Source organism: Hyla sarda, chromosome 1 (assembly GCF_029499605.1).
Source record: "Hyla sarda isolate aHylSar1 chromosome 1, aHylSar1.hap1, whole genome shotgun sequence".
NCBI classification, from domain to species: Eukaryota; Metazoa; Chordata; class Amphibia; order Anura; family Hylidae; genus Hyla; species Hyla sarda.
Window position 1 is genome coordinate 611295102 of NC_079189.1, and position 17922 is coordinate 611313023.

At 40.7% G+C, this 17922-nt stretch overlaps 1 pseudogene; it reads right to left on the minus strand.

Moving 5' to 3' along the window:
* Positions 1-1185: 1185 nt before the first annotated feature.
* LOC130302710 (oocyte zinc finger protein XlCOF6-like) lies at positions 1186-17341 on the minus strand (annotated as a pseudogene).
* Positions 17342-17922: the final 581 nt, after the last annotated feature.

Consider the following 17922-nt stretch of genomic DNA (forward strand, 5'->3'; position numbering starts at 1 on the left):
GGAGACCCAAGGGGGGGGGGTACTGTTACGCCGAGCGCTCCGGGTCCCCGCTCCTCCCCGGAGCGCTCGCTACACTCCTCTCACTGCAGCGCTCCGGTCGGTTCCACGGACCCGGGGCGCTGCGATACCGCCTCTGGCCGGGATGCGATTCGCGATGCGGGTAGCGCCCGCTCGCGATGCGCACCCCGGCTCCCGTACCTGACTCGCTCTCCGTCAGTTCTGTCCCGGCGCGCGCGGCCCCGCTCCCTAGGGCGCGCGCGCGCCGGGTCTTTGCGATTTAAAGGGCCACTGCGCCGCTGATTGGCGCAGTGGTCCCAATTAGTGTTTACACCTGTGCACTTCCCTATATCACCTCACTTCCCCTTCACTCCCTCGCCGGATCTTGTTGCCTTAGTGCCAGTGAAAGCGTTTCCTTGTGTGTTCCTAGCCTGTGTTCCAGACCTCCTGCCGTTGCCCCTGACTACGATCCTTGCTGCCTGCCCCGACCTTCTGCTACGTCCGACCTTGCTTCTGTCTACTCCCTTGTACCGCGCCTATCTTCAGCAGCCAGAGAGGTAGAGCCGTTGCTAGGGGATACGACCTGGTCACTACCGCCGCAGCAAGACCATCCCGCTTTGCGGCGGGCTCTGGTGAAAACCAGTAGTGACTTAGAACCGATCCTCTAGCACGGTCCACGCCAATCCCTCTCTGGCACAGAGGATCCACTACCTGCCAGCCGGCATCGTGACAGTCACCTATACACATAACAAATGATCCCTCCCCGAAGAGCCTCGTCACCTATACACAAGTGATTTCTGTCTCTAATCTGGTCATGTCCTGGAATTCTTCATCACTGGAATAAGTCCCTTCTCTCTGAGGTGTTTGGGTCTCCAGTAGCAGCTCCCCATGGATTATGCCTGTTGGGTCTTCTCCATGAGAAGCAGTGAATATCACAACCATATATCACACTCTTTTCCTACCATGTAAACTATAGTGATGACATCGCTGAATCGGTGACTACGTTCTAAAAGAAAACTTTTATTAACAATTGGGAACAAGTTTGGAGATGCAGTATATGATATATGTATAAATGTCAGATATCCTATGTACATGGTGAATATATAGATGTCTTATCTGCATCATTTATTACTCTGAATTGTCTTCTTTCCTGTGTGAATTCTTAGATGTCTGGTAAGTGGTGATTTCTCAGTAGAATATTTCCCACATTCTGAACATGAAGGGCTTCTCCCCTGTGTGGGTTTTTTGATGACGAACAAGGCTTGATTTCTTAATAAAACATTTCCCACATAGTAAACAAGAAAATTGCTTATTTTCTTTGTGGGTTATTTGATGTTTAACAAGATGTGGGTTCTGAGTAAAATGTTTTCCACATTCTGAACATGAAAATTACTTTTCTCCAGTGTGAGTTCTTTGATGTTTAATAAGATTTGATTTGTCAGCAAAACATTTCCCACATTCTGAACATGAAAATGGCTTCTCTCCTGTGTGAGTTCTTTGATGTTTAACAAGATTTGGTTTGTCAGTAAAACATTTCCCACATTCTGAACATGAAAATGACTTCTCCCCTGTGTGAGTTCTTTGATGTTTAACAAGATGTGATTTCTGAGCAAAACCTTTCCCACATTCAGAACAGGAAAATGGCTTTTCCCCTGTATGAGTTCTTTGATGTTTAGCAAGATGTGATTTCATAGTAAAACATTTCCCACATTCTGTGCATAAAAATGGCTTCTCTCCTGTGTGAGTTTTTTGATGATCAACAAGGCTAGATTTCAGAGTAAAACATTTTCTACATTCTGTGCATGAAAATGGTTTCTCTCCTGTGTGAGTTTTTTGATGATCACTAAGAGTTGATTTGTGGGTAAAACATTTCCCACATTCTGTGCATGAAAATGGCTTATCTCCTGTGTGAGTTCTTTGATGTCTAATAAGATCTGATTTTTGAATAAAATATTTCTCACATTCTGCACATGAAAATGATTTCTCTCCTGTGTGAATTCTTTGATGCGTGACAAAATTTGATTTCAGAGAAAAACATTTCCCACATTCTGAACATGAAAATGGCTTCTCTCCTGTGTGTGTTATTTGATGATCACGAAGACTTGTTTTTTGAGTAAAACATTTCCCACACTTTGTGCATGAAAATGGCTTCTCTCCTGTATGAGTAGTTTGATGTCTAATAAGATCTGATTTATGAGCAAAACCTTTCCCACATTCAGAACATGAAAATGGCTTCTCTCCTGTGTGAGTTTTTTCATGTTTAACAAGAAGTGATTTCTGGGCAAAACATTTCCCACATTCTGAACATGAAAATAGCTTCTCTCCTGTGTGTGTTATTTGATGACCATGAAGACTTATTTTGTGAGTAAAACATTTCCCACATTTTGTGCATGAAAATAGCTTCTCTCCTGTATGAGTTGTTTGATGTCTAACAAGAGTTGATTTCTGAGCAAAACCTTTCCCACATTCAGAACATGAAAATGGCTTCTCTCCTGTGTGAGTTTTTTCATGTTTAACAAGATGTGATTTCTGAGCAAAACATTTCCCACATTCTGAACATGAAAATGGCTTCTCTCCTGTGTGTGATATTTGATGATCACGAAGACTTGTTTTGTGAGTAAAACATTTCCCACATTTTGTGCATGAAAATGGCTTCTCTCCTGTGTGAATGTTTTGATGTTCACTAAGACTTGATTTGTGAGTAAAACTTTTCCCACATTCTGAACATGAAAATGGCTTCTTCTTATTTTGCTTTACAAACTGTAATGGATCAAAAGATAGACCTCGTATAACAGGATGAGAGGAGAGATCTTGGCTGTGAAGAGCTGAGGGTGTATCTGGGATAATGGAATGTTCTTCATATGTATCTTGTGTGATATCATCATCTGCTTTATAATCTGAAGATAGAAGATTCTCCTCTGATCTCCCGATACAGTCATCTGCCAAGAAGAAGAGAGATTTTATTACAGGACGGAGACTCACATTATGCTTTATCTTTCTTTACTGTTTTTATAGCAGCAAATAAAGGGTTAACAGAAATAATATCAAAGAAAAATATCTTTAGTTCATATAACATATGATAACTGGTAGTTCATAATGGTATAGTCCAGCTGTTATATAAGGGACCGAACCATAAGCCACTCCCTCTTTCTTTGCTGCTCTGTCAAAGATAAGTACTGCTCAATTTTCTCTCAGTCACTTACCTCATATGTTTTAAATTCATTTATTTCATTCATTTTATACATAATTAATTATTCATTTATTATTTCATCATATATAGTTCATTATCTATTAATTTATTCATACATTATTTAGCCCAATTAATATATATATATATATATATATATACTTCATTTGTATTTAGTATAATACATTTTTCCACCCAAATAAAATTTCGTTATGATTTTCCTTCATTATTATTATACTTATAAGTTATTATTTTATTTCTCCCTGGTCTCATTACTAGAGATGAGCGAACTTACAGTAAATTCGATTCGTCACGAACTTCTCGGCTCGGCAGTTGATGTCTTTTCCTGCATGAATTAGTTCAGCTTTCAGGTGCTCCCGTGGGCTGGAAAAGGTGGATACATTCCTAGGAAAGAGTCTCCTAGGACTGTATCCACCTTTTCCAACCCACCGGAGCACCTGAAAGCTGAACTCATTTATGCAGGAAAAGTCATCAACTGCCGAGCCGAGAAGTTCGTGACGAATCGAATTTACTATAAGTTCGCTCATCTCTACTCAGTACATTACCAGTGACCAGTCACTTTATTGCTATGTGTGTGTGTATGTGTGTGTGTGTGTGTGTGTGTATATATATATATATATATATATATATATATATATACACACACAGTACAGACCATAAGTTTGGACACCTTCTCATTCAGAGTTTTCTTTATTTTCATGACTATGAATATTGTAGATTCACACTGAAGGCATCAAAACTATGAAGTAATGTGGAATTATAGACATAACAAAAAAGTGTGAAAATCTGTCCTATTCTAGGTTCTTCCTTTTGCTTTGATTACTGCTTCGCACACTCATTTTCTTGATGAGCTGTAGTCACCTGAAATGGTTTTCCAACAGTCTTGAAGGAGTTCCCATGATGCTTAGCACTTGTTGGCCCTTTTGCCTTCATTGGGTTCAGGTCCGGTGACTGTGGAGGTCAGGTCACATGGCGCAGCACCCATCACTCTCCTTCTTGGTCACATAGCCCTTACACAGCCTGGAGGTGTTTGGGGTCATTGTCCTGTTGAAAAATAAATGATGGTGCAACTAAACGCAAACCGGATGGAATAGCAGCCGCTGCAAGATGATGTGGTAGACATGCTGGGTCAGTATGCCTTCAATTTAGAATAAATCCCCAACAGTGTCACCAGCAAGTGTTAATTCATAGTTTTGATGCCTTCAGTGTAAATCTACAATTTTCATAGTCATGAAAATAAAGAAAACTCTTTGGATGAGAAGGTGTCCAAACTTATGGTCTGTACTGTATATATATATATATATATATATATATATATATATATATATGCACACTTTATGTATACAGGGTGGGCCATTTCTATGGATACACCTTAATAAAATGGGAATGGTTGGTGATAATAACTTCCTGTTTGTGGCACATTAGTATATGTGAGGGGGGAAACTTTTCAAGATGGGTGGTGACCATGGCGGCCATTTTGAAGTCGGCCATTTTGAATCCAACTTTTGTTTTTTCAATAGGAAGAGGGTCATGTGACACATCAAACTTATTGGGAATTTCACAAGGAAAACAATGATGTGCTTGGTTGTAACGTAACTTTATTCTTTCATGAGTTATTTATAGAGATGTGCGAACTTACAGTAAATTCATCAACTGCCGAGCCGAGAAGTTCGTGACGAATCAAATTTACTGTAAGTTCGCTCATCTCTAGTTATTTACAAGTTTCTGACCACTTATAAAATGTGTTCAATGTGCTGCCCATTGTGTTGGATTGTCAGTGCAACCCTCTTCTCTATATACTGCTATATACTACTATATACACCGCAGGAGAAATGCTAGAACAGGCTTCCATTATCCGTATACACTGCTATATACTACTATATACACCGCAGGAGAAATGCTAGCACATGCTTCCAGTATCCATATACACTGGTGTATATAGTAGTATATAGCAGTGTATACGGATACCGGAAGCCTGTGCTAGCATTTCTCCTGTGGTGTATATAGTAGTATATAGCAGTGTATACGGATACCGGAAGCCTGTGCTAGCATTTCTCCTGCGGTGTATATAGTAGTATATAGCAGTGTATACAGATACTGGAAGCCTGTGCTACCATTTCTCCTGCGGTGTATATAGTAGTATATACGGATACTGGAAGCCTGTGCTAGCATTTCTCCTGCGGTGTATATAGTAGTATATAGCAGTGTATACGGATACTGGAAGCCTGTGCTAGCATTTCTCCTGCGGTGTATATAGTAGTATATAGCAGTGTATACGGATACTGGAAGCCTGTGCTAGCATTTCTCCTGCGGTGTATATAGTAGTATATAGCAGTGTATATGGATACTGGAAGCCTGTGCTAGCATTTCTCCTGCGGTGTATATAGTAGTATATAGCAGTGTATACGGATACTGGAAGCCTGTGCTAGCATTTCTCCTGCGGTGTATATAGTAGTATATAGCAGTGTATACGGATACTTGAAGCCTGTGCTAGCATTTCTCCTGCGGTGTATATAGTAGTATATAGCAGTGTATACGGATACTGGAAGCCTGTGCTAGCATTTCTCCTGCGGTGTATATAGTAGTATATAGCAGTGTCTACGGATACTGGAAGCCTGTGCTAGCATTTCTCCTGCGGTGTATATAGTAGTATATAGCAGTGTATACGGATACTGGAAGCCTGTGCTAGCATTTCTCCTGCGGTGTATATAGTAGTATATAGCAGTGTATACGGATATTGGAAGCCTGTGCTAGCATTTCTCCTGCGGTGTATATAGTAGTATATAGCAGTGTATACGGATACTGGAAGCCTGTGCTAGCATTTCTCCTGCGGTGTATATAGTAGTATATAGCAGTGTATACGGATACTGGAAGCCTGTGCTAGCATTTCTCCTGCGGTGTATATAGTAGTATATAGCAGTGTATACGGATACTTGAAGCCTGTGCTAGCATTTCTCCTGCGGTGTATATAGTAGTATATAGCAGTGTATACGGATACTGGAAGCCTGTGCTAGCATTTCTCCTGCGGTGTATATAGTAGTATATAGCAGTGTCTACGGATACTGGAAGCCTGTGCTAGCATTTCTCCTGCGGTGTATATAGTAGTATATAGCAGTGTCTACGGATACAGGATGCCTGTGCTTGCATTTCTCCTGCGGTGTATATAGTAGTATATAGCAGTGTATACGGATACTGGAAGCCTGTGCTAGCATTTCTCCTGCGGTGTATATAGTAGTATATAGCAGTGTATACGGATACTGGAAGCCTGTGCTAGCATTTCTCCTGCGGTGTATATAGTAGTATATAGCAGTGTATACGGATACTGGAAGCCTGTGCTAGCATTTCTCCTGCGGTGTATATAGTAGTATATAGCAGTGTATACGGATACTGGAAGCCTGTGCTAGCATTTCTCCTGCGGTGTATATAGTAGTATATAGCAGTGTATACGGATACTGGAAGCCTGTGCTAGCATTTCTCCTGCGGTGTATATAGTAGTATATAGCAGTGTATATGGATACTGGAAGCCTGTGCTAGCATTTCTCCTGCGGTGTATATAGTAGTATATAGCAGTGTATACGGATACTGGAAGCCTGTGCTAGCATTTCTCCTGCGGTGTATATAGTAGTATATAGCAGTGTATACGGATACTGGAAGCCTGTGCTAGCATTTCTCCTGCGGTGTATATAGTAGTATATAGCAGTGTATACGGATACTGGAAGCCTGTGCTAGCATTTCTCCTGCGATGTATATAGTAGTATATAGCAGTGTATATGGATACTGGAAGCCTGTGCTAGCATTTCTCCTGCGGTGTGTATAGTAGTATATAGCAGTGTATACGGATACTGGAAGCCTGTGCTAGCATTTCTCCTGCGGTGTATATAGTAGTATATAGCAGTGTATACGGATACTTGAAGCCTGTGCTAGCATTTCTCCTGCGGTGTATATAGTAGTATATAGCAGTGTATACGGATACTGGAAGCCTGTGCTAGCATTTCTCCTGCGGTGTATATAGTAGTATATAGCAGTGTCTACGGATACTGGAAGCCTGTGCTAGCATTTCTCCTGCGGTGTATATAGTAGTATATAGCAGTGTCTACGGATACAGGATGCCTGTGCTTGCATTTCTCCTGCGGTGTATATAGTAGTATATAGCAGTGTATACGGATACTGGAAGCCTGTGCTAGCATTTCTCCTGCGGTGTATATAGTAGTATATAGCAGTGTATACGGACACTGGAAGTCTGTGCTAGCATTTCTCCTGCGGTGTATATAGTAGTATATAGCAGTGTATACGGACACTGGAAGCCTGTGCTAGCATTTCTCCTGCGGTGTATATAGTAGTATATAGCAGTGTATACGGATACTGGAAGCCTGTGCTAGCATTTCTCCTGCGGTGTATATAGTAGTATATAGCAGTGTATACGGATACTGGAAGCCTGTGCAAGCATTTCTCCTGCGGTGTATATAGTAGTATATAGCAGTGTATACGGATACTGGAAGCCTGTGCTAGCATTTCTCCTGCGGTGTATATAGTAGTATATAGCAGTGTATACGGATACTGGAAGCCTGTGCTAGCATTTCTCCTGCGGTGTATATAGTAGTATATAGCAGTGTATACGGATACTGGAAGCCTGTGCTAGCATTTCTCCTGCGGTGTATATAGTAGTATATAGCAGTGTCTACGGATACAGGATGCCTGTGCTTGCATTTCTCCTGCGGTGTATATAGTAGTATATAGCAGTGTATACGGATACTGGAAGCCTGTGCTAGCATTTCTCCTGCGGTGTATATAGTAGTATATAGCAGTGTATACGGATACCGGAAGCCTGTGCTAGCATTTCTCCTGCGGTGTATATAGTAGTATATAGCGGTGTATACGGATACTGGAAGCCTGTGCTAGCATTTCTCCTGCGGTGTATATAGTAGTATATAGCAGTGTATACGGATACTGAAAGCCTGTGCTAGCATTTCTCCTGCGGTGTATATAGTAGTATATAGCAGTGTATACGGATACTGGAAGCCTGTGCTAGCATTTCTCCTGCGGTGTATATAGTAGTATATAGCAGTGTATACAGATACTGGAAGCCTGTGCTAGCATTTCTCCTGTGGTGTATATAGTAGTATATAGCAGTGTGTACGGATACTGGAAGCCTGTTCTAGCATTTCTCCTGCGGTGTATATAGTAGTATATAGCAGTATATAGAGAAGAGGGTTGCATTGACAATCCAACACAATGTGCAGCACATTGAACACATTTTATAATGGTCAGAAACTTGTAAATAACTCATAAAAGAATAAAGTTACGTTAAAACCAAACACATCATTGTTTTTCTTGTGAAATTCCCAATAAGTTTGATGTGTCACATGACCCTCTTCCTATTGAAAAAACAAAAAGTTGGATTCAAAATGGACGACTTCAAAATGGCCGCCATGGTCACCACCCATCTTGAAAAGTTTCCCCCCTCACATATACTAATGAGCCACAAACAGGAAGATAATATCACCAACCATTTCTATTTTATTAAGGTGTATCCATAGAAATGGCGCAGCCTGTATATATACATAGGTATGGAAGTGTATTGAGATGCATTGTGCGACAAAATTGAAGAAAAAACACCATTTTGTAACTTTTGGGGGCTTCCGTTTCTGCACAGTAAATTTTTTGGTAAAAATGACACCTTATCATTATTCTGTAGGTCCATACGGTTAAAATGATACCCTACTTATATAGGTTTGATTTTGTCGCACTTCTGGAAAAAATCATAACTACATGCAGGAAAATTTATATGTTTAAAAATGTCATCTTCTGACCCCTATAACTTTTTTATTTTTCTGCATACGGGGCGGTATGAAAGCAAATTTTTTGCACCGTGATCGGAAGTTTTTAACGGTACCATTTTCGTATTGATCAGACTTTTTGAACGCTTTTTATTCATTTTTTTATGATATAAAAAGTGACCAAAAATACGCCATTTTGGACTTAGTTTTTTTTGGCGCGTACGCCATTGACCGTGCGGTTTAATTAATGATATATTTTTATAGTTTGGACATTTCCGCACGTGGTGATACCACATATGTTTATTTTTATTTACACTGTTTTTTTTTTTATGGGAAAAGGGGGGTGATTCAAACTTTTAATAGGGAAGGGGTTAAATGATCTTTGTTAACTTTTTTTGCAGTGTTATAGATCCCATAGGGACCTATAACACTGCACACACTGATCTTTTACCCTGATCTCTGCAAAGCCATAGCTTTGCATGGATCAGTGAGATAGGGGCTCGATTACGCCGATCGGACGTGACGGAGCAAGGTAAGGAGACCTCCGATCGCGTCCTAGCTGATCAGGACATCACGATTTTATCGCAATGTCCCAATCAGCCCGAATGAGCTGCCGGGAAGCGTTTACTTTCACTTTCAGATGCAGCGGTCAACTTTGATCGCCACGTCTGAAGGGTTAATAGCCGCGTCTGAAGGGTTGCCGCGCGCTATTAGCCCAGGGTCCCGGCTATGACTAGAATGACCCCGTTTAAACACCGGGTCCGGGCTTAGGGCGTACAGGTTCATATATCATAATTTCATACTATTTTATATATTTACATTGATTTATGAATTCTTATATATTAATTAATATACTAATTTCTATTTATTTTTTATATTAATTTATCTATATACATTTATACATTACTTTTACCTATACTGTGTATATATATATATATATATATATATATATATATATACACACTAGATTTTGTTCGCGGCTTCGCTCGCATTAAATTTGGGGTAACAGATCTACTTTTTACGATCCTATAGTAATGAGGCCGCTTTGGGTAAAGTCTACGGGCCTCCAAACAACCCGAATTCTAACAACCATTACATCTGCTGTTCCATGGAATTGAAGATCGTCATCCTTCGAGGACTTCTACCGAGTCTGCGCACAAGGCCTTTGGATTGTTGTCCAGCAGCTTCCAGCTCACATAAACTACCATAAGTAAAAGAGCGTGACATGTCCTGTAGGACTCTGCGGCACTAAAGTAATTGTCCCCGTTACTATCGTGGAACATAATGGAAAACTCTTCCCAGTTGGTTACTACATGGCTAACGATTTACTCGCGAACCTCCCTGGCCATCACTTGTGTCATCCAATATATAAGAAATGGCCCCAAACAAACAGACTCCATCTCCAATTACAGGAAGAACGTTGTGGGGACCATAGTCCCATCTATTTTCAACAATTCTACATTCATTGTGATAGATACCAAACTAAAGGTAAATTATAGTCAGAATAAAGAAACAAAAAGGGGGAACCTGCCTTCTCATACTGCTTATATACTGTCCGGGTGCAGCGCGTGCAAATGTTTTCCTGTTTTGATTGATTTTTCGGAGGATTATTATTATGTAAATACAGATACAGACAGACATTTTATTTAAGAGTAATGGTGCAAATTTTCGAATTCAAAAATCAACCTAATCTTAATTCATACAAGCTTTGAACCCCCGTTTCACCCCTTCAGGGGTGGAATTTTAGAAAACGTTAAAACACGTGTTTCTTTATCTCTAAATGTTAGCCTAAAAACAAAGTTTTATGGTTCTAGCTTCAAAAAATGACAGACTTCCATACAAACTTTCAACCCCTTTTTCACCCCCTTAAAGGGGTACTCCGGTGCTTAGACATCTTATCCCCTATCCAAAGGATAGGGGATAAGATGCCTGATAGCGGGAGTCCCGCCGCTGGGGACCCCCGGGATCTTGCACGCGGCACCCCGTTTGTAATCAGTCCCCGGAGCGTGATAACCGGCGACCACGCGGCTGGCGGCGTGTGACGTCACGCCTCTGCCCCTCAATGCAAGTCTATGGGAGGGAGCGTGACAGCAATCACGTCACACGGGGGTGGAGGCGTGATGTCACACGCCGCCGGCCGCGTGGTCGCCGGTAATCAGATTACAAACGGGGTGCCGCGTGCAAGATCACGGGGGTCCCCTGCGGCGGGACTCCCGCGATCAGGCATCTTATCCCCTATACTTTGGATAGGGGAAAAGATGTCTAAGCACCGGAGTACCCCTTTAAGGGTTGAATTTAAAAAAATACTTTCTTTCCTCATCTATCCTTTGGATAGGGGATAAGATGTCTTAGGGCGGGAGTACCCCTTTAACTCTAGTATCATGGTTAATTTAAGGCCATCAGAATCTAATATTGACCTTTTACAATCAGGTCAGGACATCCTCTCTGACGCTTGGGCACCAGGTACCAGGTCAGCTTACGGATCATTTGGAGAATTTGGTCTGATTGGTGCAATCGACGGGATCTGGATCCCATACATGCCCCTTTAAATCAATTTATACATTTTCTTTTGACTTAGGAAAAGCTTATAGAACTATTAACCTATACCGTTCTGCCATTTCATTTTATCGTGCCCCGATTCGTGCAATCTCCATAGGAAAACATCCTATAACCCCTTAAGGACACAGGGCGTACCTGTACGTCCTGAGTCCTCTTCCTTTCTATAACGCGGGGCCAAGGCGTGTATGAGCTACATTGTGTGAGCTCCCGGCAGGAGAAAGGGGGCGTTCCCCAGCAGGCGCGATGTCACTGAAGCCTGCGAGAGCTGTGCCCCGCCATGCCCCGCATGCACTTCCTGAGTTTGGACTTCTGCAAATCCAAGTGGAGACCAAACTAACAGTTTGACTTGCGCAGGGAACAGAACAGAGCCACCTAGTGGCCGTCTTTTCGCATTAAAAACATAAACAATTAAATAAACCCCTGTTAAGGTAACTGACCCAACGTTAACAAAATTTCAAAACAAGATGAACACAAACGTTTGTGGATCATGAAATATTGTATTAGTACAAAAAGCATAAAAAGCTAGATAATAAAATGCCAAATACAGTAATAATAGTCACAGTGGACCAAGACTAGGAGCGGTGGCTAAGATAAAAAATGTATAGTACATAGTATAGGGAAAGACATGTTATGATCCGTCCTCAGATTATAGAGTATAGCCCACAAGTGCATAATGGAAAATGGCCAAAAGGAAAAGTAACACAAAATACAATAAGAATAAAGTACATTAATTAAAAATAATAACATACATATAAATCCCCAGTAGGAGACATGAACCTACAAAGCCACACACTGAACCCGACGTTTCGCTCACTGCTTCATCCAGGGCGTGACGCCCCGGATGAAGCAGTGAGCGAAGCGTCGGGTTCAGTGTGTGGCTAATAAGGTCATGTTTCCCACTGGGGATTTATATGTATGTTACTATTTTTGATTAATGTACTTTATTCTTATTGTAATTTATGTTACTTTTCCTTTTGGCCATTTTCCATTATGCACTTGTGGGCTATACTCTATAATCTGAGGACGGATCATAACATGTCTTTCCCTATACTATGTACTATACATTTTTTTATCTTAGCCACCGCTCCTAGTCTTGGTCCACTGTGACTATTATTACTGTATTTGTCATTTTATTATCTAGCTTTTTATGCTTTTTGTACGAATAAAATATTTCTTGATCCGCAAATGTTTGTGTTCCTCTTGTTTTGACATTAAAAACATATAAAGGTTGAGAATTTTAAAAGCAAGTAAAAAGCAAAGTGTCTTATAGTTACATAAGGAACAATATATTAAAAGTTTAGTTTGGTGACAGGTTCTCTTAAAATCGCCATATTGTGACCCACCATAACTTTTCTTTAGTTTTCTGTATATGGAACTTTGTAAGGGCTATTTTATTTTTGTGATGTGACCTGCAATTTTTTGATGTGACTAAAATGTTTTTTTTTTTTTATCCCCTGCAATTTTTTTTGTTTGTTTAGACTATTCACCGAACAGGATCAATAACATATTTTAATAGTTCCCACAATTCCATACACAGTGATACTAAATATATTTATTTTGGGCGAAAACAGGAAAAGAGGGGTCATTTTCTATGTACTGCATTGATCCATCAGATTGGCGCAGTATTCGTACCGCCTGCCATAAGCTGGCACTGCGCCACCAATGTCACCTATAACGGCGGTTTAAATGTTGCTGCCAACTCTGACAGCGCCATCTGCAGAGATCAGGTAGTAGCGGCGTCCCCCGGGTATGGAGCGGGCTCGAGCCCTGTCCATATACCCTTGATGGCCCCAGGACGTAAATATACATAATGAGTCATAAAGGGAACAAAAACTTAGAGACAGAGCTAGAGGGGAGGTGTACAGATGGGATTTTAAAATCGGGCGGGTTTATGATCGATTCCATTCACAAATTGCGGGGACCAATCACAGAATGGTGTTAGTGTGATGTTTTTATGTCACGTGGGGTGGGAGCGACCAATGGGGAGACATTGTTTGGATGCTTCAGAGGAGTACTGCGGCGTATGTGTGTGCGTACAGTTACGTGTGAAAGCTACAGGTGAGGTAGCCAATCAGATTTCGGCGCTTGATGGCGTATTAACCAATCATCGTAGCACCTGAGACGGCAGGAAAACCAATGGGGAAGGATAGCCCATTGAGGCGTATGGGGAGGCGTATACTCAGAAGATGCTATGGACGTGGTGACCAATCAGATTTAGTTACTTCATGGCGTGTTGGCCAATCAGGCACGTGCCTACTGTGACGGCAAAAAAAAACTATGAAAAAACTGCATTAGGGGCGTACAAAGAAGAGGATAGTCGGTATAGTAACCAATCGGATTCAAGTACTTGATGGCATCTTAGCCAATCGGGAAAGCGCCTACTGTGACAGTAAACACGCGATAGATAGAATGGCCCCCGATGTATGTGTTGGGGCGTATATTTGCGTTCAAGATGGGGATAAACGTAGCCAATCGGGTACTGGTCCTTGATGGCGTGTGGACCAATCAGGAAGGCGCCTACTGTAAAAACTGGTCTATGGCGCTGTCTCTAGTTGGTGTGGATTAGGTTTGGACCAATCGGGTTGTAACATTGTTTTAAACTTATGGCTGGGAATTTGCAGTGTTGTTATGTGTAAATCCAGTAATTTTCACGGCGGCAGAGTTGTGTGAATCTTCTATTGCAAGAGGTGGATAGTTGTTCGATCGGAATCACAGAAAATTTGGAGAAATCGCTATTGTGTTTCTCAGCGGCATGTCATGAAACACTGTGGAGTGATGCTTGTTTAGTCTGCTACTGAGCATCTGTGTCCTTCTGCCGACGTACTGTATCCCGCACGGGCATTCCAGGAGATAGATGGGTATGTGGTTTTGCAGTTCATCATACTTTTCAAATTGTGGTATTCACCTGTGATTCTTGAGATGAAACCCTGGTATCGGTTCTTGATGTTCACACAGCATTTGCAGTTTTTTGTGCCACATTTGAAAGATCCCACAATGCCTCCACTCAGGAGATTGGTTTTCTTGATGTCCTTTAATTTGCTAGGAGCTAGAATGTTTTTCAGAGATTTATTTTTCCGGAACGTGATTTGGGGGGATGGGCCCTGCCGCCATATGCTGGAGAATCTGTACAAGTAGTGTAAGACCATCAATGATTATACCATATATCCAGAAGGAAGAAAAATGCAGCACTCACCAGCAATGTATATCCCCTGTGTCTGATGAGGTGTATGGGCAGTGATATACATATACTTCCCATCATGCTCCTGGGGCCTGGATGAGGCGCGTCATCAATGTGTAAGTTCCTTTCCTTGTAGAATCCCCGCACATCATGTAATGTGCCAGTGTTGTATGTATGAAACAAGATACACAGCGCTGGTAAGTGCCCAGTTTTTCTTCCTTCCGGATGTATAATTGGGACTATGTGATGTGGACTATGTTACAGCAGTATATTTAAGCACATAATCCGGTGTACGTTGAAGTCCTGGAACGAATGGTCTACAGGCAGCGCCAACCATGTCCTTTTGGTGAACGTTGAATGATTCTATCATGTACCAGATCACCAAAGCCGGGAGCTTGTGTTATATTGGGCTCAGGCAGAGGCGGCTCATCAGGGACGTCATCTACTCAGGACCTTCCAAGAGGACAAAGATGTGAGGACAACAGCGGCATCAACAATGTCATCTCCCGGATATTCTTCTCAGAGCAAACACTTACAATGATGGAACATCACTAATTCTAGAAATGACTGGACTTGGTTATGCCCAAAGGGTTAAACTTTTCTAATGTTTGGCTTCATCATCATAAATCGGGAGTTGTGGACGTCTAGCCAATGGTTGCTTTTGCCTTGAGGAAGGGGGTTGCTGACAATTCTCTCACTGAATGTTTGTTCCCATTTGTGTTTTGTATCTTGTGCATGTTTACCCCTTGTTTCCTGACCATTTTTCTCTGACCTGTACTGTATTGTTTATTTTTTGTCTTGTGATCCCCCTGCACTTAGTCCAGAACAGGGACTGTCTCCAAGTTGTGGAATCGCTGTTTTTTGGGCAATTACGCAAGTAGGCAGGGACAGTGGATCTGGGAATAGGAGTGCACTGTTCCCTGCCCAACATGACAACATGACAATTCCACTTTTGTCCTTGCTGACAAATCTTGTTGCCTCTTTGAAAGGCCTGAGCACATAATAGGTGTCTCTAATTAGCTGCCAATATCTGAGCTGAAAGTCAATCGGGCTCCAAAAGCTGTCTGTCTACTGCATTAGGTAGCGTGTCTGTCTACTGCATTATTTCTCGAAGCGAACCTGGCAAAGTTTTTGTTTCACACCACTTTTAGACTGCAGGCAGTGTACTTGAGCAGCTAGTGATGTCTGCCAGGTACACAATGAGATCATTGAGCAGACAACACCAAATTACATCGGACGAAGGACACAGTCACTCTGGTGGGAATGATGGGGAGAGATTTTTGTCCCACTTTCACAAACTGGGGCATATAAACAGTGTGGGGTGAACAGAAGGATCAGAATATTTTCAGGGCACACAAGGGGCATAGTAATAGTGTAGAGGTATAGAAGGGGGACTGACTATAGGAAATGGACATAGAAGGGCCTGTGGTCCAAAATTAGCCTTGGAGCATGAAGGACTCTAGTTACACCACAACTTCGCCAAAAAGTTAATGCAGCCAGTGAATTAGTAGAATCTGTGACTATTTTCTGAAATTAGTGGTTATTACTCACCTAGGCAGTTACCTGAAGGAATGTCCTCCTTATACTGCTCATCACTGCTCACATCTGTCTTTTCTTCTTCCTTTATGTCTGTGGTATTAATATAGTTCAGATCTTTCCCTGTAGGAATGTCCTCCTTATACTGCTCATCACTGCTCACATCTGTCTCTTCTTCTTCTTCCTTTATGTCTGTAGCATTAATATAGATCAGATCTTTCCCTGTAGGAATATGTTCCTTATACTGCTCATCACTGTTCACATCTGTCTCTTCTTCTTCTTCCTTTATGTCTGTAGCATTAACATAGATCATATCTTTCCCTGTGGCAATGTCCTCCTTATACTGCTCATCACCGCTTACATCTGTCTCTTCTTCTTCCTTCAACTCTGGAGCATTAATATAGATCAGATCTTCTTCCTGTATCATAAGATGTGGAAAAAATATTATAAAAGTCATAAGTCAGAAGGACAAGTCACATGGGATTTTATAGATGAGCAGGAGATGAGGAGTCATGGAGGGTGAGGGGACTGACCACAAGAGCTTCACAGCCCTTCTACAGATCATAGGGAATATCTCCATCTACCTGATCCTGATCCTGGGGAAGAAGAGGACGGGGACACCTCTCTGCTGCTGTTCTCTTACTGGATCTGACTGTAGGGAACACATACAGAGACTGTATTCATTCTTTACATACATATAATGAGAGGACGTGTGTATATAGTCATGTCTATTACCTGGTGATGTGAGGGGCTGCTGATCCTCCATCATGACCTGATCCTTGTACTGATCCTTGTGTCCTTCTACATACTCCCACTCCTCCAATTTCGATTTAAAATTTTAGACAAATCTATTAAGTTTTGGAATGATCACAGAACAAGCAGACAAAATCCATCTGAACAGTCGCCTCACTTCATTCTCTCATTCTAAACAAAAATAATCATAACAATAACCTGCACAATATCTAATAATAACTATATAACAATATTAATCATAACAATAACCTGTACAATATCTAATAATAACTATATAACAATAATAATAATAACAATAACCTGCACAATATCTAATAATAACTATATAACAATATTAATCATAACAATAACCTGTACAATATCTAATAATAACTATATAACAATAATAATAATAATAACAATAACCTGTACAATATCTAATAATAACTATATAATAATAATCATAACAATAACCTGCACAATATCTAATAATAACTATATAACAATAATAATCATAACAATAACCTGCACAATATCTAATAATAACTATATAACAATAATCATAACAATAACCTGCACAATATCTAATAATAACTATATAACAATAATCATCATAACAATAACCTGTACAATATCTAATAATAACTATTGAACAATAATAATAATCATAACAATAACCTGCACAATATCTAATAATAACTATATCATAATAATAATCATAACAATAACCTGTACAATATCTAATAATAACTATATAACAATAATAATCATAACAATAACCTGTACAATATCTAATAATAACTATATAACAATAATAATCATAACAATAACCTGCACAATATCTAATAATAACTATATAACAATAATAATCATAACAATAACCTGTACAATATCTAATAATAACTATATAACAATAATCATAACAATAACCTGTA